This window comes from Erythrolamprus reginae, chromosome 1 (assembly GCF_031021105.1).
Source record: "Erythrolamprus reginae isolate rEryReg1 chromosome 1, rEryReg1.hap1, whole genome shotgun sequence".
Taxonomy (NCBI): domain Eukaryota; kingdom Metazoa; phylum Chordata; class Lepidosauria; order Squamata; family Dipsadidae; genus Erythrolamprus; species Erythrolamprus reginae.
In genome coordinates, this window is record NC_091950.1 from 200,574,352 (window position 1) to 200,600,929 (window position 26,578).

Sequence of the window (26,578 nt, forward strand, 5' to 3'; positions counted from 1 at the left end):
ATAATTTGAACTGTTGCAGTTCATGCCAATTTAATGTACATTTATGGATCTTAGGGCACACTGCAAAACTATAACCTTGGTCTTGTCATAGTCAATCTCAAGAGTTTCCTCCAAGCAAAACTCTACAAGGGATGATAATGCCTTTCTTAGATCAATCTATCTTAATGCTGATATCACTACAACATCTGCATACAAGAGAGTTGAAATGCTTAGATCCCAATCTTGGTATGATGTGCCAACATATCTGAGGCTGAGACCAAGAGATTTAAATAAATTTTGAACACAATAAGGGCAAACCTTCCTTAACTCCCTTCCTCGGTGGAATGTCCCTAGAAAAATGATCCTACATGGATTACCTAACTTTACTTTTTAGTCTAACATGGAAATTTTTTTTGCAAAGATAAAAGCAAATATCTATCAGTAGCAGATCCTTCAATTTTTGCCACAACTTATTTTCGGAAATTAAATCAAAGGCAATCTTAAAATCTATAAATCCATATATTGGGTTATGGGTTTATTTTTTTCAATCAAAAATTGTAGTATTAGGGCTTGGTCCAAAGTAGATGGGAATGTCATGTTTTAAAACCAGCCTATTCTTCTGCCCTAATATTTTGGGTTATGCTCTGGTTATGCCTCAGTTTAATCCACAAGCTTCTATCTTAAATGAATCACATGTTGATTGTAGTTATTGTTGTTTTATGGTAATAAGTATTCTAAAAGTTTGATAATTGGAGTTCCTAACCCAATTGCTTAGTTAGAAATATTTATTTTATTGAAAAATTTATATGTGAAGCAATATTACCTGGCATATTTAAACATGTATAATGAAGTCATCTGGGTTTTCATGAATATTACTATGCTAGCTGATTAAAAAGGAAAGGGGGAAAAGTGAAATAAGCTTTTTTTAAATAAGATACCCTTTTTAAAAAATTAAACAGTCTATAAGCAGTGGCTGCTTCAGAAGACATTCTGTAAGATTTTACTTCTTCTGTAGTTTCAGAAAAGGAAGTTATAAATTGCTAAACTGCTGGATTCCATCACACAAATGAAGCTCGACAAGGCAAAATAGTTGAGCTGGAATTCTGTGCTGTGAGATTTATCTCAATAACAGCACTGGACAGGAGTACATCAACATGCTTTAATCCAAATGGGTTGGACCTGGAGAAAGTGATCTTGCTCTTGAAGAGCTATATGTGAGTGTTCATAATTTATTAATCTAGGTGAATATCAATGCATATATTTTCAAATATTTTTCAAATATTTTAAAATTTCTATCTATGTATATATTTCCAAACATTTAGCATTTCATATAAATACTACCACAGCTGCATAGTATGAATATGATGATGGCATATTGTTATATGATGGAGGTTTTACAATTCTGAATGAATTTGGAAATGATGTATTTAGTTTCTTGTGGTTCAAAGGATGGTCTGCGGTACCATTCAAATGGATTTTTGCTTTGTCCATCTCTTAGCTTCTGCTGACGTGATTAATAGCAATAGCAATAGCACTTGGACTTAAATAGCAGTTCATATGCTTTTAAAGCCCTCTCTAAGTGGCTTACAGAGTCAGCATATTGCTCTCAACAATCTAAGCCTTCATTTTACTGATCTCAAAAGGGTGGAATGCTGAGTCAACCTTGAATGGATCAGAATTGAACTTCTGCCAGTTGCCAGAATTACCCTGCAATACTCCTTCTTGCTTAAAAATGGGCTGACCAATTGGCTCCCATCTTCACCCAAATCTTCAACAAATCACTAAAGATATGCCATGTTCCTTCTTGCTTCAAATGCTGCACTATCATCCCAGTGCCAAAGAAGCCCTTCATCAAGGAACTGAATGTCTACTGACCAGTTGCTTTAACACCAATAGTTATGAAAACCTTTGAAAGGCTAGTGGTGTTCATTTGAAAACCATCACAGATCCACACACCTCCTGCAATTTGCATAACAAGCAAATAGATTGACAGATGATGCTGTTAATATGGCTCTGCACTACATCCTACAACATCTTGTATCTCCAAAGATCTATGTAAGGGTCCTCTTTGTAGACTTTAGTTCAGCATTCAATATTTGGCATTCTTCTAACTAAACTAAATCAGTTAGCGGTACCTGAACACACTTGTAAGTGGATCACAAGCTTTCTAACAGATAGGAAGCAGCAGGTGAAGCTAGGCAAAATCACATCAGATACCTATAACAATTAGCACAGGAGGCCCCCAAGGCTGTGTGCTCTCACCACTTCTCTATATATACTATTGGCTGCATCTCAAATGATCCATCTGTTAACCTACTGAAGTTTGCAGATGATACAACAGTGACTGGTCTCATTATAGACAATGATGAAACTGTATACAGGCAGGAGGTTGATCAATTAGCCTCATGGTGTGACCTTAGCAATCTGGAATTGAACACACTCAAAACCATAGAAAGGGTAGTAGACTTTAGGAAATTCCCTCCCATTTTACCACCTCTTACAATACTAGACAAATCAGTATCAGTAGTAGAGATCTTCAAATTTGTAGGTTCTATCATATTACAAAACCTAAAATGGTCACCTAACATTAAAAACATCATCAAAACAGCACAACATACTATCTTCTTTCTGCACCAACTCAGGAAGCTCAAACTGCCCAAGAAACTGCTGATACAATTCTACAGTGGAATTATTGTGTCTGCCATCTGCACCTCTATAACTGTTTGGTTTGGTTCTGCAACCCAAAAAGACAGAAACAGACCTAAGAAGATAATCAGAATGGCAGAAAAACCAGTTACTGCCAACCTGCCTTCCATTGAGGACCTATATACTGCACAAGTAAAAAAAAAGGCTGTGAAAATATTTACTGACTCCTCAGATCCTGGACATAAATTGTTTCAACTCCTACCCTCAAAACAACGCTATGGAGCATTGCACACCAAGACAACTAGACACAAAAACAGTTTTTCCTGAATGCTATCACTCTGCTAAACAAATAATTCCTTCACCACTGTCAAATTAAGGTTGCATTACTGTTACTATTAGTCTTCTCATCTTTCCTACCACCCATCTCCTCCCACATATGACTGCATGACTGTAACTTGTTGCTTGTATCATGTTTATATTAATATTGATTGTTTCTTGATTGCTTATTTGTATCCTATGACAATCATTAACTGTTGTACCTTATGATTATTTATTTATTTATTTGTTTGTTTGTTTGTTTGTTTGTTTGTTTATTATTCATTAGATTTGTATGCCACCCCTCTCGGCATATGACAAATCTAATATTTAAAATAACTAAAACCCTTATTAAAAACCAAACATACACACAAATATACCATGCATAAATTGTATAGGCCTAGCGGGAAAGGAATATCTCAATTCCCCCATGCCTGACGACAGAGGTGGGTTTTAAGGAGCTTACGAAAGGAGAGGAGGGTGGGGGCAATTCTGATCTCTGGGGAGAGCTGGCTCCAGAGGGTCGGGGCTGCCACAGAGAAGGCTCTTCCCCTGGGTCCCGTCAAAAGAAATTGTTTAGTTGACAGGACCCAGAGAAGGCACACTCTGTGGGACCTAACTGGTCACTGAGATTCGTGTGGCAGAAGGCAGTCCCAGATACATTCTGGTCCGATGCCATGAAGGGCTTTATAGGTCATAACCCATACTTTGAATTGTGACCGGAAACTGATCGGCAACCAATGCAGACTGCAGAGTGTTGGTGTAACATGGGCATACTTAGGGAAGCCCATGATTGCTATTGCAGCTGCATTCTGCACGATCTGAAGTTTCCGAACACTTTTCAAAGGTAGCCCCACATAGAGAGCGTTACAGTACTCGAGCCTTGAGGTGATGAGGGTATGAGTGACTGTGAGCAGTGACTCCTGGTTCAAATAGGGCCGCAACTGGTGCACCAGGCGAACCTGGGCAAACGCCCCCGTCACCACAGCTGAAAGATGTTTCTCTAATGTGAGCTGTGGATCGAGGAGGATGCCCAAGTTGTGGACCCCTTCCCAGGGTGATGGACGGACAGATGGAATTGTCCCTGGGAGGCAAAACCCACAGCCACTCCATCTTATCAGGGTTGAGTTTTTGTCTGTTGACACCCATCCAGACCCTAACAGTCTCCAGGCACTGGCACATCACATCCACTGCTTCATTGACTGGACATGGGGTGGAGATGTACAACTGGGTATCATCCGCATACTGATGATACCTCACCCCATGCCCTTGGATGATCTCGCCCAGCAGTTTCATGTAGATATTAAATAGCAGGGGGGAGAAGACCAACCCCTGAGGCACTCCACAGGGTAAAAGCCTAGAGGTCGACCTCTGACCCCCCACTAATACCGACTGCGACCGACCGAAGAGGTAGGAGGAGAACCACTGAAGAACAGTGCCTCCCACTCCCAGCCCCTCCAGCCGGCGCAGAAGGATACCATGGTCGATGGTATCGAAAGTCGCTGAGAGGTTGAGAAGCACCAGGACAGAGGATAAACCCCTGTCCCGGGCCCGCCAGAGATCAGCCATCAACACGACCAAAGCAGTTTCTGTGCTGTAGCCGGGCCTGAATCCTGAATGTATCTTGTCTTTTTATGTACACTGAGAGCATATACACCAGAAACAAATTATTTGTGTGTCCAATCACACTTGGCCAATAAAGAATTCCATTCCATTCCATTCTATTCTATTCACCACTACGCGCCACCATTCAATAAAGTATCTAAATAGATAATTAAATAGATAATTATGATGTTACGGTTGAAGGGAAATGAAAAATAATGACTCTATTCTGTCATAGCAAATATCAAGTTTTTGAGTTTTTTTAACCACTTTGCTAGATTTTTAATAATTAACCTCCCTTTACACTGTTTTTCCTCAGGCTGCCTCTGAGATATAGATATATACAGTATATCTATATCTAGTGTACATATATATAAAGAGTCAAATGTGTCATCAGTTATGAGTCCCTTCATGCCCACAAGAAATCTAAGTCCAACCACCATGAATTCCTGGGAGTTTTATCTACTGCCAATCTTCTTGGACTGTTAGTAGTTCCCATTACTTTCAAGAGCCGAGGGAAACAGAATATCCAGGCAGTTCAAATGTGTATAAAGATTTATCACAAGCTTAAGCTTTCTACAAGAATCTGAACTAATAATGGTCCAAGCAAAGTGGCGGAATTTGATGTGGACTAGACTGAGACCTTTTGTGGGTGTGGCTGGTGACATATCTGACCCTTCACTCAGGCTCAGCCTGGTCATCTACAGGAAAGCAATGATTAATTAGGTAACAATTCTTGCATGTATTGATTAGCTGATTGTTCTCTACAAAGTCAAAACTAACAAACATAGTCCAGAATAAGATAACTGATTCATGTGCATTCCTGTCATTTAAAAGGGCATAAACAGGGCATAGGATTGTTTAGGCAGAAGAGCTTAGTTTCTTTTGGCTAGATGTGTGGTAGGAAGCTGGTGGGAAAGGTGAGTGGCAATATATCTTTTCCCCAGTTTTGGCTTAAGATTAACAGAAAGAAGATTATTAGATTTGTTCAAGGCCATTAATTACAAGCCCAATGATGTAACATCTGGACAACATCCCAAGTTCAGCTTCCAATTTTTGTGCTTGTTACAAAATTGTATTTTACATAGCCAGAACAAAGGAGCACTGGAAAAAGCTCTTTTTTGTCTCCTGATTTTCACCCGTCCTGGTTTCAGTATAAAGCTCCTCTGTTAGCCCTGGAAATCCCCAGGAGTCAGTTCATTTCTTCGTACCTGTTTAAAGAATGAGGACAATAAGTCAAAAAGCAAAGGTTTGTGAAGCCTGGAATTACGATCAGAATCAGGATGCAGTATGTAGATGATCTACTTTATTACTTGGCACAGTATGCATTCAATAAATTCTGCGTGTAGGTACTGGAAAGATATAATACATCTTTTTGATATGGTTTGCCCAGAATGAGCACCCAGACTAGCTTTCTGCTAAATATCCAAGTGAGCCTGAAGGAGGGAAACACAACCGAGGTGGATGAAAAATCAGAGTTAGAAAAATGTGTTGAGAGGGAAGAGGCAAGAAGACAAATGGCAAAAAAAGCATTGTACTGAAGTGGCACACTCTCCACCCCTTTCCTATACAGTGATCCCTCAATTTTCGTGGGGGTTGCGTTCCCAGACTGCCCGTGAAAGTCAAATTTCCGCGAAGTAGAGATGCGGAAGTAAAAACACAATTTTTGGCTATGGACAGCCAAAAACTACCCCCACGCACCCTTTTCCAAGGCTGCGCAAGGAGCCGGGCTTGAAGTTGGGGGCGGGGAGTGATGAAAGTGCAGAGGCCAGCAAAGATTGTTTTGAATGTCAGCCGCCCCAGCCCCCTCAGCGCCTCGGGCCCCCTCGCCGCTACCACCCACCTGATCCACCCCTCTCACCGGCTTTCTTGGGGCATGGGTCCTCCTGCAGCAGCGCTGGTGGCTACGGCTTCTCCTCCTCATTCGGCCGCTAGCTGCTCTGAGCACTTTGAGAATGCCCACCCCACCCCTCTTGCAGTCCCTTAGCTGAGAGCGCTTTCGTCCCAGCTGTCAGCGAGGGGGCTGCAGGAGAGGCGGGGCAGGTTTCTCACAGAGAGAGAGCAACAGACAGAGTGAGATAGAAAGAAGAGAGGGAGAGAGAGAGTTAGAAAGAGAGAGAGAGAGAGCAAGAAGGGGGAGAGTGGAAGGTAGAGAGAGAGAGAGAAATGATAGAAAAAAGGGGAGAAAAAAGAGAAATGAGAAAATGATTGAAGCAGAGAATGACAGGAAAGAGAAAGAGAGAGAGAAATGACTCTTGGCGATGACGTATGACATCATCAGGTGGGAAAAACCGTGGTATAGAAAAAAACCCATGGAGTATTTTTTAATTAATATTTTTTGAAAAACCGTAGTATAGCCATTTCGCGAAGTTTGAACCCGCGAAAATCGAGGGATCACTGTATTTAGTATCACGTTACACACATGTATGAAAGAGACAGGGCTTGAATTGTTCTGTCCTGATGCTTGTGTCATTATTTTGACAAAATGGTCAGATTTTGCAGATGCTTCTGGTGGTTTCTGATGTGTGGGTGGGTGAGGAGGGAGGTAGAGTGCTGAAATACCTCTTTCATTGCTCTCCAGGAATCTAGTTCCCACTGATTGATATCCCTTTAACATGTGGAGGGAAATCTGTTTGTTTGCTTATTTAGCCAAGCGCATATTAGATAATATACTGTATATAAGTATAAACATGATTTGAATACACGAAATGAATATGAATAAAAAGGGAACAATAGGACAGGGATGGTGGGCACGCTGGAGACTGCCTTTGTTCAGCAATCATTTACAGTTACAATAGTGGTGACAAATAACTTATGACCTGTTCTGACTGGGCCAGTTAATTACCACTAATTAATACAAAATTAAGACTTGGATGCAAAGGCAACCTTATACAATTGTCTTTATTAAAAAAAACATGCTAAAAAACAGCAATGAGATTATTGGAATGCCAGGCCGACTGCTAATTCAGCTGTTATCAGCACAGTCCCCAGTGCCAGTCAAAAAAGGAACGTAAATTCTCAATAATTAATTCTTGGCTCTGATAGTTTACTCACTAAGATCCATTCAAAGCCAGGATTTCAGAATCCAGGAGAATTAGGAATGGCTCTCTACTGCAAATCCTTGCTCTCCGTTGTATGGAAGTTGATCTTCCACACCTACTTTTCCATGAGCCTCTCTTTTTTTTATACTCACAGGGATGGCAAAATGTACATTGAGATATTCAATGTCTGAATCTGAGTCTATAGAGATATTCATGCCAGTCTCTTGTTCTTCTGATTCTAGCATCTAATACCAAGTCATTGATGTCCCCCTTTCCTCTGACTCAATCATTATCATAGCAGGGGGTTCTACAGTCTCTGGTGGTCCTCCTGGCTCTAACTCCCCTTCACTCTCACTCTCAGACTCTGTTGGCCAAAATGCTGGCCTAGGATACCCAGATGGACCTGGTTCATCCTGCTCAAAGTCCATAACCAGCTGAGCCAGCCATGGGCCCCTCACAACATGACCAACCCTTGAATTTATGACTTTGGTAGGTCTTTAAAAGCTAAGGAAAACTGAAGTAAGGTCATAAGTGTGAATTTGAGTTTTACTTAGTGACCACTTTGTTGGTCCAGTCATAATTGTGGTTGCTAAATGATATCTGTATTTGTTTTCTCCCAGTTATGAAATAATAAGAATTGAGTGATAGAGAAGCAAATCAATAAAAGGGAGATATTATCCGGTAGAATCTAGTAAAGCGTAAGAGCTATAGGGAGGAGAATTATACAGGTCTAAGTGTAAACTAAAATGATTTTGAGAGCTGGGTAAGAGGGACAGAATCTTTCCACCCCTTACCTCCTCCTTACATCCTTTTTTGCTAGGAAATAGCATTGTTAACAGAATAAAAGTAAAAATTGCAAGTTTATTGTTATGTAAATATAACATTGCCCCTTATGTTATTAGGTATGAAAAGTTGTATATATTAAAATTCACTCATGAGAAATGTAGCATACATTTCTAAGTGTATTTGGATAATCAGGTTTGAATAAATATCAAAGGAAAAATATTCAGTCTATGATTTATGCCATAACTTAATTGTAATTGTGTCAAATGACACAATTACATTTGTGTCATGTGGCACGATATTTATACGAAAAAATGATAGACCCAATGTAAATAAATATATCTATTTATTTCAAAGATTTCTCTCCTGACTTCCACATTTAAAGAAAGGGGGCAGAGGTAAAGTATGAAGCAATAACAGATTAAAATGCATAAGATTAATCTTCATTACGAGAACAAGAACCAGTTGAAAGCAGCTTCATTAGGCGCCTTCCTAAAGGAAAATAAGTATTTAATATAGCAGATTAATTTCAGTTCTGTTCCACCACTTGAAAATATATGCAATGGCGGAGTGTGTGGGTGGGGAGGGAGATGTCTAGATCAGGAGGCTTTCAGCCATTCCATAAAGATGATTAAGGAGGAAGCAACATCAGATTCCCCAGGAAAACTGAGCTCAGTTACCAAAAAAACCCTTCCATTGTCTGTTCATTGGATGCTCAAAGCCAATCCAGAGTTGGCCCAATACATTTTGCTACCTTATGCGGAGAAGACAAACCCCCCACCTCCCTCCTCCAAGGCCACTAAAACAATTTCCTCTGAGCCTGGCAATAATAGTTAAAATCTAGTAGCTGTAGGAGTAACTACAAAGCCAAGAGCCTTGATGGCACAGTGGTTATAAGGCAGTATTTGCAGCAAACTCAGCCAACAGCATGTTGTGTTTGGGCCTGGGCCAGCTGTTGCCCCCACAGATGGGGGAGACGCGGCACACAGTGACTGTGAAAGCCTGGCTGACAGCCAGGATGATGCAGCTGACAGCCAGGAAGATGTAGTCAGCAGTCAGGAAGATGGGGCAGAGAGCCAGGACAAATTGGCAGACAGTTCAGGGGAAGGGGCTGGCAATTCGTCAGACAGTTTATCTTCTCTCAGCTCGTCTGCAGGACAATACATCAATTTACGCAGCCGTAGAAGGGGTCGCTTTAAGAAGTAGGAGAAACACACCTGGGCTGGGTGTGGTTCCCTTAATGAGGGCTAAACAGCATAAAAAGGGAACGGGGCCAAGGCAAACTGTGGCTGATTATCTGGGTGGTTTGTGGTTTGTTCCTGCTCTGAAGTTCCTGCTCTGAAGTTCCTGCTCGTGGATTGTACTTCAGCATTGGGGGAGTTGAACGCTCTGGGACAAGCTGCTGCTTTTGTGCTGTGAATATTCAGAGACTCTTGGACTATTTCTGCTCTGTGACTTTTGTATGGGTTGGCTTTTTTTAAATTATTATTGTTGTGAGCCGCCCCGAGTTTGCGGAGAGGGGCGGCATATAAATCCAATAAACCTAAACCTAAACCTTTCACTGAACTTTGTAGCTGATTGAATTTTGCAACAAATCCTCTTGGTTTCTCCTGAAAGTAAGGACCATTTGCTTTAGTCTTTTTTCTTTACTGTTTAAATACAAGTTTGCTGATTAACTATCCACGTGTGTGTTTGACCTTCTTTTCTGGACCATTAATCATTGCTTCAGGCCGGTCAGGCAGAACACAGCAGGAGTTCGATTTTGACTGGGTTCAAAGTTGGTTCAGCCTTTCATCTTTCTGAGGTCAGTGAAATGAGGATCCAGATTGTTGGCCGTGATCTGCTGACTCTAAACTACATAGAGAGGGCTTTAAAGCATTGTAAAGCAGTATATAAGACTAAGTGCTATTGCTAAAAGCTTCTTACAGTTTGCAGCCTTTTGCAACTGACATTAGGATTCCGAGAAGACATTCACAGCATCAGTGATTCTGATCGCTGAAGTGAAATGTCACAACTTATAAAAGTGAGGCGCTTGACCTTGAATCAGCATTCCTCTTCATTTTAGCCATTTCATCTGCTTTGATGCAAATGTCTTCAGCATGTACACAAGAGCAGATACGCACTTCAAGGCAACCTGTAAGTGTGGTTCTGCTTTGCTCAGCTGAACTGCATTGAAAGGGAAGCTCATTGAAAACTCAGTTAAAGGAAAGTAGCCTTTTTGATGCTTCAACCAGGCCAAACTGATATATTCTCAGCTGCTTCTTGCACTGGGGCTGTTCCATTTGCCTTTCTCGAAGAATAATGAATTGTTGCTAAAGATATGAGGCTAATACAGGATATATGCAGAGGTGGCTTCTGGATATGTCAAGCGCAGTGCACACTAAATATACTCCCAGCCTAGTGATATTTTATGCTAATCACCAAAGTGCTGAGCAGATGGTGTTTTATCCTTGATGGCATTATTTGTGAGTCTTTACTTTTAGATAAGTACATTCTTCATGAGTTTTGACAAAATCTTTCAAAGTGACCAGTAGCATCATGATGTGATTTGACTGTTGCGAAAATAAATTTAGGAGAATGAGAAGATCCTAAACCTGACTAGTTTAAATGTAATCTCTGTAAGTTCCAAATAGATGTCAATATTGTCTATGGAACTGAAAAGCTTGAATACATTTCGGATAGCTTGCTTTCCCATTAAAATTCTAAAAGCCACAATTTTAAGCTCACAGCAACTTCTGAAGTAGATTGGACTTAAAAGGAAATGCCAGCTGAGACTCCAAGAACCAAACTGGAGAGCAGTTAAACTTGAAGTGCCAGGACTATTTGTCTGCAGTGGTTGGGAGTGTGTGTGTATCTATACGTGAGCTTTGTAAGAGGGGGAATATGTTACACAGTACATGATTACTATCATATAGGGAACTGGACTGGAGATATTTTTGTTTAGGTCCTATGGAATTCTTTAAACTGATACCTTCCTAACATGTTAAAACTCAATGGAGCCATGGTGGCACAGGGGTGAGAATGCAGTACTGAAGGTTACTTCTCTTGACTGCCATCTACCTGCAATTTGGCAGATTGAATCTCACCAGGCTCAAGGTTGGCTAAGCTTTCCATCCTTCCGAGGTCAGTAAAATGAGGATCCAGATTGTTGGGGGCAATATGCTGACTCTGTAAACTTAGCTTAGAGATGGCTGTAACACACTGTAAATTTGTAGATTAACAGAGTTGGAAGGAACCTTGTAGGTCATCTTGTCCACACCCCTATTCAAGCAGGAGGCCCTAAACCATTTCTGATTAATGGCAGTCCAATCTCTTCTTGAAAGTCTATAGGTCTAAGTGTTATTGCTAAGTGCTATCACAAGGCAAAATGAGGGAAGAGAACAATTATGGGCATTCCTCACCTTGGACTTAATACAGATAATCTTCAGCTTTTGGGCAATTGAGTCTAAAATTTATCTTGTTAAGCAAGATATTTGTTAAGCCACTTTTGCCCCATTTAATGGCTTTTCTTGTTGTAAGTTAATTATCAATATCTGCAAAGAAAGTGGAATGCACTCTGGTTGATATAATTTAAGTAACCTACTTATTTTAGTTTAAGGAAATGATTATTTACTCAGTTTCTGTTTACCTAAGTTAATTAAAACTCTTCTCTTTGTCTAGAGTAAAAGTTAATTAGACATTCCTCTTTTAGCAATCATAACTTGACAGGATTTGTCTGTATACTATGTGTCATATATTAACCATTTATCATTGTAACTAAATTAGTAAAGTTAATCTTTTATATTTGTATATGCAAGAAACTTGTTATAAATAATAAACTACAAGTCCAGAGAGAGACAGTTCTGAATATGAGCTTGCTCAGTTCAGAAAGATTTCCAACTTGGACAAAGCTTTGCTCAAGAAATTATGTTTCTGTGTCTATAATTTCTACACTTGCCACAATTGTTAAGTGAATCACTGCAGTGCTTAGGTTAATAACATGTTTGTTAAGTGAATTCCCCATTGTCAGAAAGTTGCAAAAGGGGTTCACATGACCACCATCCCAGGACATGTGATTTAGGTGACCATCATAAATATGCCAAGTGTCTGAATTTTGATCACATGACCATGGGAATGCAGCAACACTCATATGAAAAACAGCTATTTTTCAGTGCTTCCAAAGTTTTTTTTTTATTTATTTATTTATCTATCTATCTATCTATCTATCTATCTATCTATCTATCTATCTATCTATTTATTGGATTTGTATGCCGCCCCTCTCCGGAGACTCAGGGCGGCTAACAGCAATAACAAGACAGTGTACAATACTAAAAATGATTAAAAACTCATTAATATAAAAACCAAACATACATACAGACATACCTTGCATAAAATTGTAAAGCCTAGGGGGAAAGAGTATCTCAATTCCCCCATGCCTGGCGGCAGAGGTGGGTTTTAGGTAGCTTACAAAAAGCAAGGAGGGTGGGGGCAATTCTAATTTCTGGGGGTAGTTGGTTCCAGAGGGCCGGGGCTGCCACAGAGAAGGCTCTTCCCCTGGGTCCCGCCAAGCAGCATTGTTTAGTTGACGGGACCCGGAGGAGACCCACTCTGTGGGACCTAACTGGTCCCTGGGATTTGTGCAGCTTTACCTCTACTTTAAACACAGGGGGAATCCAACACTGTAATTGATGGGTATGCATAATATTGTTGAAGTTATCATAAGATACTTTCAAAGCCATCTTATTAAGACATACTTCCCTAAATAGCATTAAATCATGAAAAGAAAAGGGCATTTCAGTCACTTGAAGCTTTGCTTGGAGCAGCCCCCCTCCCCCACTGCCGTAAAGAAAACCCCAAATATTCCCTCAGGTTCTTCTCCTCAATTGGTTGTCTAAAGGAATGATTTATCCGGAGGTACACAAGTCAGCTGAACCAACTCAATTGTTCTCTTTCTTGGACAGACCTGCATTATGAGATTCGAAACCTAACTGTTTTATTTTGTGTGGCAAAACTCAAGGTGGCTCTTCATGGTAAGCAGGCACGTCTTTCTCAAGGATTTTTCTGGATGTTCCGAGTTGAGAAGAGCAAGAAAGGAATGGGGAGCTGGTATAAAGATTGGTGAGGGGGCATATGGGCTCTCTTTCTTTCAGAAAATCAGACTGTCTGCCCAGCAAAGGGGGCGGGAGGGATTCAATAAGATTTTTTTTAGACAAATCGAGTTTGAATCTAACTGATGAGAATATATTTCCTTTGAGATGCTTAATATTATATGTTTGTCATTCAAACAGTACAGGCTCAGCATCCTTAACCCACCAAAACCTGTGTGTGTTTTCCTCCCAAAGAGAAATAATGGTCTTTGAAATGAAGCTAAAAAGTATACATTATACATTTCCTTCTGTAATTTTTTAAACCTTTGTATCTTTGTGTGCGTGTGTGTGTGTTGTGGTTGTTGTTGTTGCTTTGTTTGCAAAGTTCAATGGAAGAGGTTGCTTGAAGTCATTTTGTTCATTTTTTCTAACTTGGGAAGCATTTGTTACACAGCAGAAAAAAATTGAGAACCCCAGTAATGCATTGGATAATTGAAGGAAGAAAAAAATTAAAGTAACCAGACCATTTCTGCCACATTACTTTTGATTGTGAAAAAAATGCCACATTGTTCATAGAAGAAAGGAGGAGCTTTGTTCTGCTTTCATCTCAGTGGAACAGCAGATTCTGGTCTTGTGTTTTTTAATTACGTAGTAGATTCTGCTATGCATTGCTCAGCTTGATGTTCCCAGATGAGTTGCTATTAGACAACTGTCAGCATAGCAATGCTTGCCAAAATTATGCAGCCTCAACAAAGCCACAGAAGGATGCTTGAGAAGTCCATTCCAGTCCCTTCAAAGAGATATTTGAGCCCTTAGAAAGTTTGCCAAACAACAACAAGACGTCTACCATGTGTGATTTGGAGACTAGCATTATATTTAATAATACAGTGATACCTTGTCTTACGAACTTAATTGGTTCCGGGACGAGGTTCGTAAGGTGACACGTTCATAAGATGAAACATTGTTTCCCATAGGAATCAATGTAAAAGCAAATAATGTGTGCAAACCTATTAGGAAAATCCAAACATTAAGGCTTAAAGAAAAAGCAGCAGGCTGACAAAGTGAAGGCTAACAGAGTGAAGACAGACAGTGAGGAGAAGCAAGGTATGGAAGTCCTAACAAAGGCTAATGCTGCCCCAAATTCCCCCCAAAATCGCCATTCCAAAAGCTTCCTATCTTGCCCCAAATTCTCCCAAAAATCACCACTTCAAAAGCTTCCTATCTTGCCCTAAAGTTCCCCCAAAAATCACCCCTCCAAAAGCTTCCTATCTTGCCCCAGATTCCCCCAAAAATTGCCATTCCAAAAGCTTCCTATCTTGCCCCAAATTCCCCCCAAAACCGCCAAATAGAGTGAAGAAAGGCAGCAAGGAGAATGAGGCATTTTGAAAGGAGAGTTGGAAGACTTTGGAAGTGATTTGGGGTGGCTTAGGAAGCTTTTGGAGTTGCAATTTTGGGGGAATCTGGGGCAAGATAGGAAGCCTTTGGAGGGGTGATTTTAGCAGCAAGATGGGGTGAAGCAAGTGGCAGGCTAGGGGGGATTTTGGCAATAGGATGGGGCGGCTGTGGGGAGCAGAGGAAGTGGAGGACTAGAGGGGAAAGTGGCAGGGAAATGGGGCAGCTCCAGCGTTCCCCACCTCAGGTGCAAGCAAAAGGCACAGGGAATTCCCATGCAAGCAAATCCTGGTGGTGACAGTCACAAGGCAGGGGAATCCCTTCAGCAGTCAGAGAGTACAGGCACAGTAAGAGAGCCCAAGGACCCGGGCTCAGGTTCGTAAGATGGAATAGGTTTTTAAGACTAGGCAAAGAAATCTTAGACCTGGGGTTTGCATCTCGAAAGGTTCGTATGATGAGAGGTTCGTAAGATGAGCTATCACTGTATTTAGACACTAACATTGTTAGCGATAATTGGAGCTTAAATCAGGCTTATTTGAGGAGCTTCCTGAGACATTTTCTGCTGTCTACAAAGTGTCCAGAAGAAAAGAGGATCTATATCAAGCCAGACAACATCAATAGAAAGATGGAAAGGTGATAGCAAGGTTGTTCCATCAAAGCTGCAATAATCATACTATTATGACCAGATTTTTGTTTTATTTTACACCGTCTTATAACAAAACAACTAACTATTGGAAAGAAACTGTTTACTACCATTATAGGTCCCAGTGTGGCTTTTGATTTTATAGACCAACATTGTTTGGAAGAAACAGGCCAGGAATCCAGACTCTTAGTTTCGGTTTAAAGCGCCATTCAAACATCCATTTGAAAGTCCATACAAGTATAAATGGTTCTCTAAGAGTTTACCTGCCCATAATAGTGCTAGACATAGTGTTGTAGCATCAGGGCTTTTTAAACCTTATGTTAATTATACTATATTTCAGGATTCCTGTATGCTTCAGTCACTCATATTCCAAATACTTGTGATGAACTTGTTAACATCCTTTTATATCTTGATAATATGATTCTAATGGCAGACTCTCAAAACAAGTCTTAAAATGACTGTTATGAAAGCTAAATACCTACTGTGCTCTTAATTTTTTAAACATCAATTCAACCAAATCTAAAGTGATAATATTTAGCAAAAGAAATATGAAACTGGCAGATAAATGGGGCATCTATTGAACAAGTGGTCTTTACTAACATAGGTTTATGGGTAAATTATTTTAAAAGAAGCTCAGGAAGTACTAAATGATTATATAAATTATTTAATTATAATGAACCTTTAGTCTACACTAAAAGTATTCAGTGCAAAAACAGTTCCAGGGCTGACTTATGGTACAGAATTATAGGACATGACAAAAGCTATCTAACTTCATCACATTCAGAATCTTTCTTCTTCTTTTTTATAAATACTGGATACTGATAATAAGCCATCAGCTCCTGCAGTCAGAGCAGAAACAGGTATGCATTCTATACATAGCCAATCAATAATCAAAGTTTTGACATATTGGCATAAGATCCATTTAATGGACCTTAGTAGCCTACTAAAACTATTTTTTACCAGAAGTATGGTTCAGACAAATTCATGCTAAGTCAACTTATCAAAATTATTTCTCAGCATGGGTTTTTACCATCGAGTATTTATTTTCAGCTGTCTCCTAGGCAAAGGGAAATATTTAAAGAGAGAATCCTAGACATCAGTGATCAAACTGAGACAAGCTTATTGCCAAAAGGAAGAAAAAAAATTGATTGTCTAAGAACAAAACTTAAGTTGGTCATCTAAGAACACACCTATTTCTTCATTTTGAAAAATACTTGGCAATGAGTTTGACACAAATCTCAAAAAAGGCTTGTTCTAGTCCAAAATTTGAGCTGTTGGATTCCATGGCCAAATATGGGCATTTCTACCACATACCATATCATGAGAGGCAGTTTATATGTTATATTGTTCATGTCTGGTAAAATTGTCAACTACATGGCCTCCTTAGACTTAGATACATTAGCATCCCTTAAAGACCAGCCCACTTCGATCCGAATCACAGATTTTCTTATTTTACTTTTGGACTCTTAATGTGTACGCTGCCAGCAGATTTGCAAAATTTATAGTTAAGGCGTTTGAGCTAAAAACCCGTTACATCAAATAGATTGGGTTATCTTGTTAATATGTCATATTTATCTGAATGTTGATTCTTTGTATTTACATATTTATTTTATTACTGTATTTTTATTTATTTTACCCCACATTTAGATATAAGACAAATGAATAAACTATGGCACAAACCCTAGTTTATGTACAAAAAGGTGTGGCATGTACAAAAAGGTGCGTGCATAAGTGTACAAAAAGGGACGTGTATAAGTGCACCAGTGTGCCTTCCATCCCCTGTCCAATTGTCTCTCCTTATCTCATTTATCTTTTCTTCCTTTTATATCTTTTCTTCTATTCGTTTCTTTAGTTATATTATTACATATCTATTCTCTTCAATGTGTATTATGTATTGGAATAAATAAATAAATAAATAAATAAATAAATAAATAAATAAATAAATAAATAAAATGTTGACCCATGCATGCATAAAATAGATGGAATTCTAACAGAGCTTTTCCATCATTTGGACGAAAGTAGCAAAGTTATGAGGGTGCCACTAATTTATTCTCTCCAAACATAAGATTCCAGGCCGTAGCCCTCTCCCCTACATTATTGAGAGATCCAGAACAGTCTATCAGCTCATAATAGGCTCCCTTTGAACTCATAAAAAAACAGACTGAGTTTGAGCACATGGTTAAACTGCCGACTAGTCAACCCTCACTCCCTCTGGCCTGTGCATTTTAAATAAGGACAGCTTTGTTCATCAGATCTATGCCTGGGGCCTGCAAGAGAATGCCAGAGGGGATAGCAAATTCCGTACAATACCAAAATGTATATGTGTTCGTCATCATCAGATTCTTTCTTGGACTGGATTATTTACACTTGGCTGCTCAGGGCTGCATTTACACTGTTTTGTTGTGCTTGCATTATATATCATAATATTATATAACTTTCCAATTAAGCTTTTTTGGTTCATTTGGCTCATTCCAATGCTTCTTTGGCTCATTGGCTCTGAAAACAGAAAATAAATTATTATTGTAAGTGATATAAACATGTGATAAACAGTATGAAGAAAAAATATAGCATAGAAATCGCCTGGAGATCACCCCAAGAGATGCCAACTTTTGCTTTGTTTATTTTATTTATTAATCACATTTGTACATCACCCATCTCAACTAAGTGACTTTTTATGCCAAAGGAATACAATTCAATACATTAGAATTGGAAACTGTTTCCAAAAGCTTTGGACAGAATGTATCAATATTTGCAGTTATCTTGTACAAAAAGAACAAGACGGATTGGAGATTAAAATATTAAAGTGTAGGGAGACCATAAAGCTGACAGATTTGTCCATCTACATCTTCTTTCCTTCCTTCCATTAGATACAAAATTAAAGTTTAAAAAATCAAGTTGCTGGTGATGAGCCACAGTGGTGGAGTGGTTAGAGTGCAGGTCTGCAGTACTGCCTGTAATTTGGCAGTTCAAATCTCATCAGGCACAAAGTTGACTCAGACTTCCATCCTTCCAAGGTAGGTAAAATGAGGGCCCAAATTGTTGGAGGTAATATGTTGACTCTGTAAACCATTTAGAGAAGGCTGTAAAGCGCTGTAAAGTGGTAGATAAGTATAAGTATAGCTATTGCTATTCTAGAAGAGGCATAAAACTGACTTTTTCTATTCAGAGAGAGAATGTAATACTGGTGTACAAGATTGCCCTTGAAAGGGCCATCAAAATTGTGAAAGTTCATATATATTCATTCATTGAAATACAAATAATAATAATATTAATAATATTTGTTAAATATTCAGTGTTATAATACATATTTATATGAGACTTTGCTTCATTGTTTAGTTGTTCAGTTTTTTATTTGCCATTCTAATAATAATCAGTCAGCGATTCAAATCTCACCACCGGCTCATGGTTGACTCAGCCTTCCATCCTTCCGAGGTGGGTAAAATGAGGACCCGGGTTGTGGGGGCAATATGCTGGCTCTGTTAAAAAGTGCTATTGCTAACATGTTGTAAGCCACCCTGAGTCTACGGAGAAGGGTGGCATAAAAATCGAATAAATAAATGAATAAATGAATAGATAGATAGATAGATAGATAGATAGATAGATAGATAGATAAATAATCACAATATTATTTAAACGTGCACAGTAATACCATCTTTCGATATCTAATCTTTACATCTACAGGGTGCGTTCCAAAAGTAATGCAATTATTTTTTTAAAAAGTAATTTATTGAACAGATTTGCACAAACACTTAAAATTCTTCAAAGTACTTGGGCCTCTACACATTTTTTTCCAGCAACTCTGCCATGACCAGTACGCATCCTGGAAGGCATCTTCAGGGACCTCTCAGAAGGTCTTCGTCATGGCTGATTAGATCTATGGACAAAAAAATGTGCTTTGTCACAATGCTCTACGAGTCTGCGAGTTCGTGGCCAAACACTAGGTGCCAAAGCTGTCCTGACATCGCCCCAGAAGACTTCTTTTTGTTCCCAGCCCTGAAAGCAACCTGTTTTTCGTCCATAGAAGATATCCAATCAGGTCCCTGAAGACACCTTCCAGGGCGCGTACCGGTCATGGCAGTCACTGTAAAAAATGTGTGTTTGTGCAAATCTGTTCAATAAATTATTTTTTAAAAAAAATTGCATTACTTTTGGAACTCACCCTGTAGCTATTATTTTTAGTATATTTAGCAAGTCTTAAGACTCACTTATGTCATCAGGCTTGGAGCAATTAGATCTTGGCCCCCTGACCAATAAATGTGATGTATGGCTGTTATTTGAATTTGTTTGTTTAATTTGTATTTATTGTTTTATTATATGCTGAGAGCCGCCCCAAGTCCTCGGAGAGGGGTGACATACAAATCTAATTAACAAACAAACAAACAAACAAATAAATAAACAATTATTTTTTAAAAAATGTATAATATTCCCCATTGATCTTGTTTCTGCCACTATTCCAGCTCTCAATAAAACCAATCTTATATTAAACAGCATTCCCTTTCAAACCATCATCTCTTGTCCACTTTAGTATTTCAATTCTTATTTGTTTTTTGACTTGGCTTTCAAACTCTTCTCTTAGGCCTTTGTCTCTGTCTATATCATTCCTATTTAACCCAAATATTTCTTCCATCTCTACCATCTTTTGCTGCTATGCCTCCCATGTTCTCTTCAAAAATATATTTCTTTTTATCCAATCCCATTTTTAAAAATATCTTAATATATATTAAAGGTGGGGGAGTGGCAGTCATTGTCCAAAAGGCTCTGAAGACTTTGTTCAGTTTCTTGCAGATAAAGTTGCTCTGATTCAGACTGACCTGGACTCCAATTGGGCAATTCAGAATGAGATGACAGGGACAGGTCTTAGTCCTATTTTATGGGATAAATTTGACTTGGTAACACCTGATGAAGGTCATGGGAGCTGTGAGTTCCTCCACCTACTTACTGGTCCTGTGTCCCTCCTGCCTGGTTTCATCAAGCAGAGAAATGAGATGTGGTTGAAACCAGGCATTGATTAACGCTTCCTTTAGTGAAGGTCTTTTCCTTAACTGCTAAAAGAAGCATTGTATGACCCCTCCTCAAGAAACTGTCTGTCATGCCCCAAAGTCTCAATTGTTTATGACCTCAGAAAGCCAGCTTAGAAACCATTTGCTCAATCCTAGCATTATGCCACTTGTCTGTAGGGTTTTCTGCCTGAGCTGGGCTTTTCTCTTTCTCTCGAGGGTGGAAATCCAATCCAGTCAGTTTTTAAAGTCACACCACATTTTGGAGTTGGGGGAGGAGGAAATTAGCCAGCTGGGCTTTTCTCTTTCTCTCGAGGGTGGAAATCCATTCCAGTCAGTTTTAAAGTCATGCCGCATTTTGGAGTCGGGACAAATGATCAAGGTCTGGTCACCTTATTCTAATTGCCAATTCCAGCACAGAGGTCAGACCTCCGCGCTGGAATTGGAAACTCGTGGACAGACATCTCAAATCTCCTGCGCTATAGCGCACAACTCACGTTAGAGGGAACACTGCTCCTCAGAGGAATGCAATAGTCATAGTTCTTTGTGCCCTGCAGTTAGTCAATTAGTTCCATTTCAAAATATCTCAAGTCCAGCCGAAAAACTTTAGTCTAATTTCCAACCTATCCTTCTTGGGTAAGGTTGTAGAGAAGGTGGTTGCACTCCAACTCTGGCAGTATATGGGACTTCTTTTTATTGTTATTTTATTTATACTATTGTTAAATAAAAAGAAGTCCCATATACTGAGTCCTGAAATAAAAAGAAGTCCCACCCTGAGTCCTTTGGGATTAGGTGTCATAGAAGTTGAATGAATAAATAAGTAAGTAAGTAAGTAAGTAAGTAAGTAAGTAAGTAAGTAAGTAAGTAAGTAAGTAAGTAAGTAAGTAAATAAATAAATAAATATTGTCCCTTATTTGATTCGTGTTTTTATTGTCTTCTCCTTCTCCTCTTCTTGTTTTATTTGTTGATTTATCTGTTCTGTCTTTTTCTCTGGTCTTTCTATTATCTCCTCTATTTCCTGTATTTTATTATCTTTATTCATCATTCCTTGTTTATCATTTTCTGATTTCCCCACAATGTCATGCATTAAGTCTTTTATCTCCCTGTGATTCTTTATCAACATAAACACTTTGGAGCATCAACACCATTTCTTTTTGAAATATACTCATCTCCCTCTGATGTAACATCTTGTCTTATTTTGATAGGTCCAAATATTGCTCAATAGTGTATCATGCCCCAAAGTCTCAATTGTCTTTGACCTCAGAAAGCCAGCTTAGAAACCATTTGCTCAATCCTAGCGTTACTCCTCGGGAGAATGCAATAGTCATAGTTCTTTGTGTCCTACAGTTAGTCAATTAGTTCCATTTCAAAATGTCTCCTTAAGTCCACTCTTTAAGTTCAGTCATAGATCTTGGCATTTAAAAGTCACTTTCTTTAAATGTCTTCTATAATATCACAGTTAAACCTCCAATAATCATGAAGTAGATAGATATAGAACAATAGATAGCACAGCAGTCCTCTAGGTGTTATTTATTTCCACTTTTTCGCTTTTTTATCAGTCCTTCCCAAGATTGTGGGAATTCGGTATATATTCCATCCAGCAGTAGACGGTGCCTTCAGCTTAAATTGCAACATTGCACAAAATCTGACAGATATTTATTTCAGTTTGGGCAAACAGTTAATACTGAGACAAATAATTCCAGCTTTTAAAAATGCCTTACCAAAATATTGCCAATAAAGTTTAAAAATACAATCTTTCTATATTTTAAAGATTTTGAGCTCTTCCTTTAGTTCCTTTTCTTTTGGTTCTATAATTTTTCTTTCTGTAATTATTCGCTGCTTTGACAAGCATTTCAGAGTCTCTTTTCCAGGATTTATTTTATTTGGGTTTAGGTTTTAGGTTAGAAAAGAAAGAAAGAATCACATTACCTATTTCCAATTACTGTTCATCTACACTTCTCCAGCACACTCTTTGTTTCTTCAGCTGCCCCAGCTTCACAGCAATCATAATGGCTGCCTCTCCTCTTCATCATTGGATGGGAGGGAATCACTTAGTCCAGATGGAGAGCTGCTACTTTCTGTAACCTGCGGGGTGCCCCTTCTTTCCTCATCACCCCTAAAGGGTAACTTTAGTCCCTTGGGAAAACCTCCAACAAGGAGGATCTGGCATCAATTCGCGGAACCCTGCTCCTTACATCCAATCTCACTGCAACGTTAAACCTGAATTCCGTGACATCAAACCAGAAGCCCAATTGTCAGAGTTCTTGAATGGACAATGAAATCATATAGAGGAATATAGAGTATGCAGTACAACAACTGCTTTTTATTTTTTTTGTCTTTTGATAAGCTTATAATCTCTATAACCTCCTCTTGTTCACATATCATGAGGGCCTACACAACGAAGCACCTTCCAGCCACCAAGTGAAAGGCAGCCAGGGTCCTCTGACTAATAATTTACATCTTCCTTAGGTGTGACTTCAGTGTTTCAATAAAATAGCCAGCTAGCGTTAACAAAGTGCAAGGTGAACCAAAGTTTATGCCTATTAATCCCAGTATGCTGCGTTTGTTTAGCTGTGTGACAACTTAATTAAAGCTGATCAAATGCAGGAGATTTTTTTCCCTTTTAACCTTGATCCCTAACACAATACTGAAGAGGCAGCATGCAGGGGGTAAATGAAAACAACTTGGAACAAAAGCCAAACCGCCAAAGGCACACACTCTCAAAATTCAAGCTTAGAAATACAAACTGTACCTCAACATTTCTGAATGAAGGGTGAGGGAAAGGTTCTCTAGAGAAAGCTGGAGATAGAAGAGCAGGGAACAAATTCCTCTTCTCCATCAAATCATATGCAACATATTATGGCCTCACTTTGGGTAGCTGTGCATTGTTACAAAATTGAACCCTTTTTTCACTTGTCCCAGGGCTAAGAAGTATTCCCTTCCAGAATGGACCTGGAGGCACACTACAGGTCCTTTTTAGCAAGAAAGTTGTTCGTAGTTAAAAGTTGGTCTACTAAGGTGAGAAGGTGAAGTTTTTCAGAACATAAAACTAATCACTGTGAACATCCTGGAGTTGTTAGAGGCTCAGAGGCAGTTTCTGATTTCAGCAATGGCAACACTAATTTCTCTCCTGGGCTTGCTATGTAAATAGCCATCAAGTGTGCTCTGTAACTTCTCTGCTTTTATGGTATACCTTTTACCAGTTAAAAAACCCTACCAACTTTTTTTGCCTCTGCTTCCGACAGCAGCTTAGAGCCTTAAGAGTAATATTGGATAGCGCAGGCATGATTTCAATCAGAGACTGGGTCAAGAAGGCCACACCCAGGGGAGCCAACTCTGCTTACTCTACCATTTATCTTAGCTGCTGCAAACAGCTCAGGGAGGTAGCAACCCTCTTTATACATCTATCACTCACACTCTTGAGCCATTTGGCCAGTTTTAGCAATTCTGAAGCAGGGGAGGAAGAGGCTGTTCTTTAAGATTAGAGAAAGGTTGCACAGAATAAACAGTAGGAATGCTGATTGAAACCTGGAACTGAAATACAGTTGTGCTCATGTTTCTGGACTGAATTTTATATAATTTGTGGGAAAAGGAGAAATTTCTCTAATTCGTTAGGCGCCATCTGAAACTCCTAGAAGCGACTTCAAGGGCCCTTCTAATCACTTAATTTTACAGAGGTAGGGGGAATAGACACTTGAGGAGTGTTCACATTAAATGTATTTAATTCATTGATTTCTAAATTAATCTCAATGTAGTTTTTTATCACTTTGCTGCCCATTTTTTAGAGAATAGACCCTCCCCTGAGATGCCACCCAGAGGTAAAATTCAGCTCTTGGATGAACCAAAATTATGCAAATCTATAAAAATAAAGGGGAATAAATTAAGGCCCTCTATCATTTATAGATGATCAAGTCAAGTACAAGGAAACAACCACCATAAATTCAGCCCCTGTGTCAAGTAGGATTTTTTTTAAAAAAAAAATCAAATCTTTATAATTACTACTTAGGAGGGGTTTTTCCATTGCTATTTCGGCAACATATATATGGATGTAATAATGTTATTATTATTATTATTATTATTATTATTATTATTATTATTATTATTATTATTATTATTTAGATTTGAATGCCGCCATTCTCCAAAAACTCGGGGTGGCAATGCTCTAACATAGAAGCTATTCTCTATTTATGAGGGGTAGAATTTTTATTCCACAACAATCCCAACCCTAAACTAACAAGCAATAGAGTTCAGCTTTCTTCCACTTGCTTGTATCAACTGGATGTTGGGTGCTGTTCTATTTCTATTTAGTCCTCATATTAAAGAATCAGGAGGAAGAGGTGGCTCTACAACAGGGATGTCAAACTGGCATTATCTTGGCTGCATCGTGTGACATATTGGGATTATTTTTCTGTTTCACTAAACTGGGAGGGGGAGGAGCCAGCCCATGAGGCATCCAGCCCATGGGCTGGAAGTTGGACACCCCTGCTGTATTTATTTATTAATTTATTAATTAAATTTGTATGCTGCCCACTCCCGAATAACTCAGGGTGGCTTACAATAATAAAATAGCAAAAACAGTACAACAATTAAATCACAATAATAACACTAATATAAAACCCTATTAAAATCTCACAAATGCAATCATACCATAGCATACATCCCAATCAAGTCTTATTTAAGTTGTAATTAAAGGAAGTGGCAATCACTCATTGTCCTTACTGGCAAAGCCAGGTTTTCAAGGCTTTCTGGAAAGCCAGTAGAGTTGGAGCAGTATGGACCTCAGGGGTTACTTGTAGAAGATATTTTTTCTTCCTTCAATAAGGGAATGAAACAATTGATAAGTACTTTATTTCTCATAGTTGGTAGTGAGATGATATTTACAAGCAGGGGGACAGAGTGACAATCCTCTCTGGCCATGGTTCCTATCAAACAATATTTGACACACCATCTCTAGTTCCTTGTTAAACCTGGCCTTCATGAACTATCCCAGGAGTCAATGCTGAGAGTTCCTTGAGATTGCACAGGCATAATAAATCTGAATGAATGGATGGATGGATGAATAAATCTCCCTTCAAAGGCATCCAGATTGGTAAGCATTACAACATACCAGGTCTTGTAGTAATGATTTCTGCAGTTCAGGACTAATATTCCACAACTCCTATTTCCATATATCTCCCTGGGTCCCTTTTTAAAAAGTGGCTGTCTTTCAGATCTCTGCCATTGAACTCACCTGGGGAGGGAGTTTTGGCCAGTTGTTAGATATTCTAGAAATTCCTTTCTTGTGACTTCACTTTGGTTTAATTTTTCTGATCTTTTTGGGACAACAATTGCTATACAGAAAAAGAAATCCCTGACCCATAGCAAAGGCAGAGAAAATGCATTCAGCTTCTTTGGAGTTTCCATATTATAATGTTATTAGGAGCCCCTTCACTCCTTTATTGTTTAATGGCCCAACTAATTTCCAGGCTGGTTTTTGGCTTTGATGATATTTATATTTTGATTGTTTCCTTTTTACATGTGCCTCAATTCTGCATTCCTTACTTTTGCATCTTGTACTTTTTCTCCCAGTTTGTGCTCTATTTTGTCCTTTCACTTTATCTTTTACAGCTTCCTGAGACATAAAGTAAAGGTAAAGCTTTTTCCCTATCCAGTCATTAGGGGGTGATGGTTATCTTTATTACTTAGCCCAGAGAGCCAGCATTATCTGAAGACATTTTCTATGGTCATGTAGCCAGCATGACTATATACATTATATATGTATTTAGAAATACATTTGGCAGGATCCAGAAGAAAGGTCTTCTCTGTGGTGGCTCCTTCTCTCTGGAACATCATCCTTCTAGTGATTAGACTGCCCTCCCCACTCTTTTGGAAGGCCATAAAGATGTGTTTCTGACAGCAGGAACTCAGAGAGAAATGGAGCCCATTAAATGGCTAGTATGAATGTGTATTGTTGCTGGAGTGGGGTTTATTATTTTATTATTTTTATTATTTGTTATTTTTATGTTATTTTGTGTTTTTATGTCCTTGTAAGCTGCCTTGAGTTGCCATGTATGCGCAGGCATCAATATAAATTTTCTAAACAAATAAATATGCCAAAGATGTATGGAATGGCTA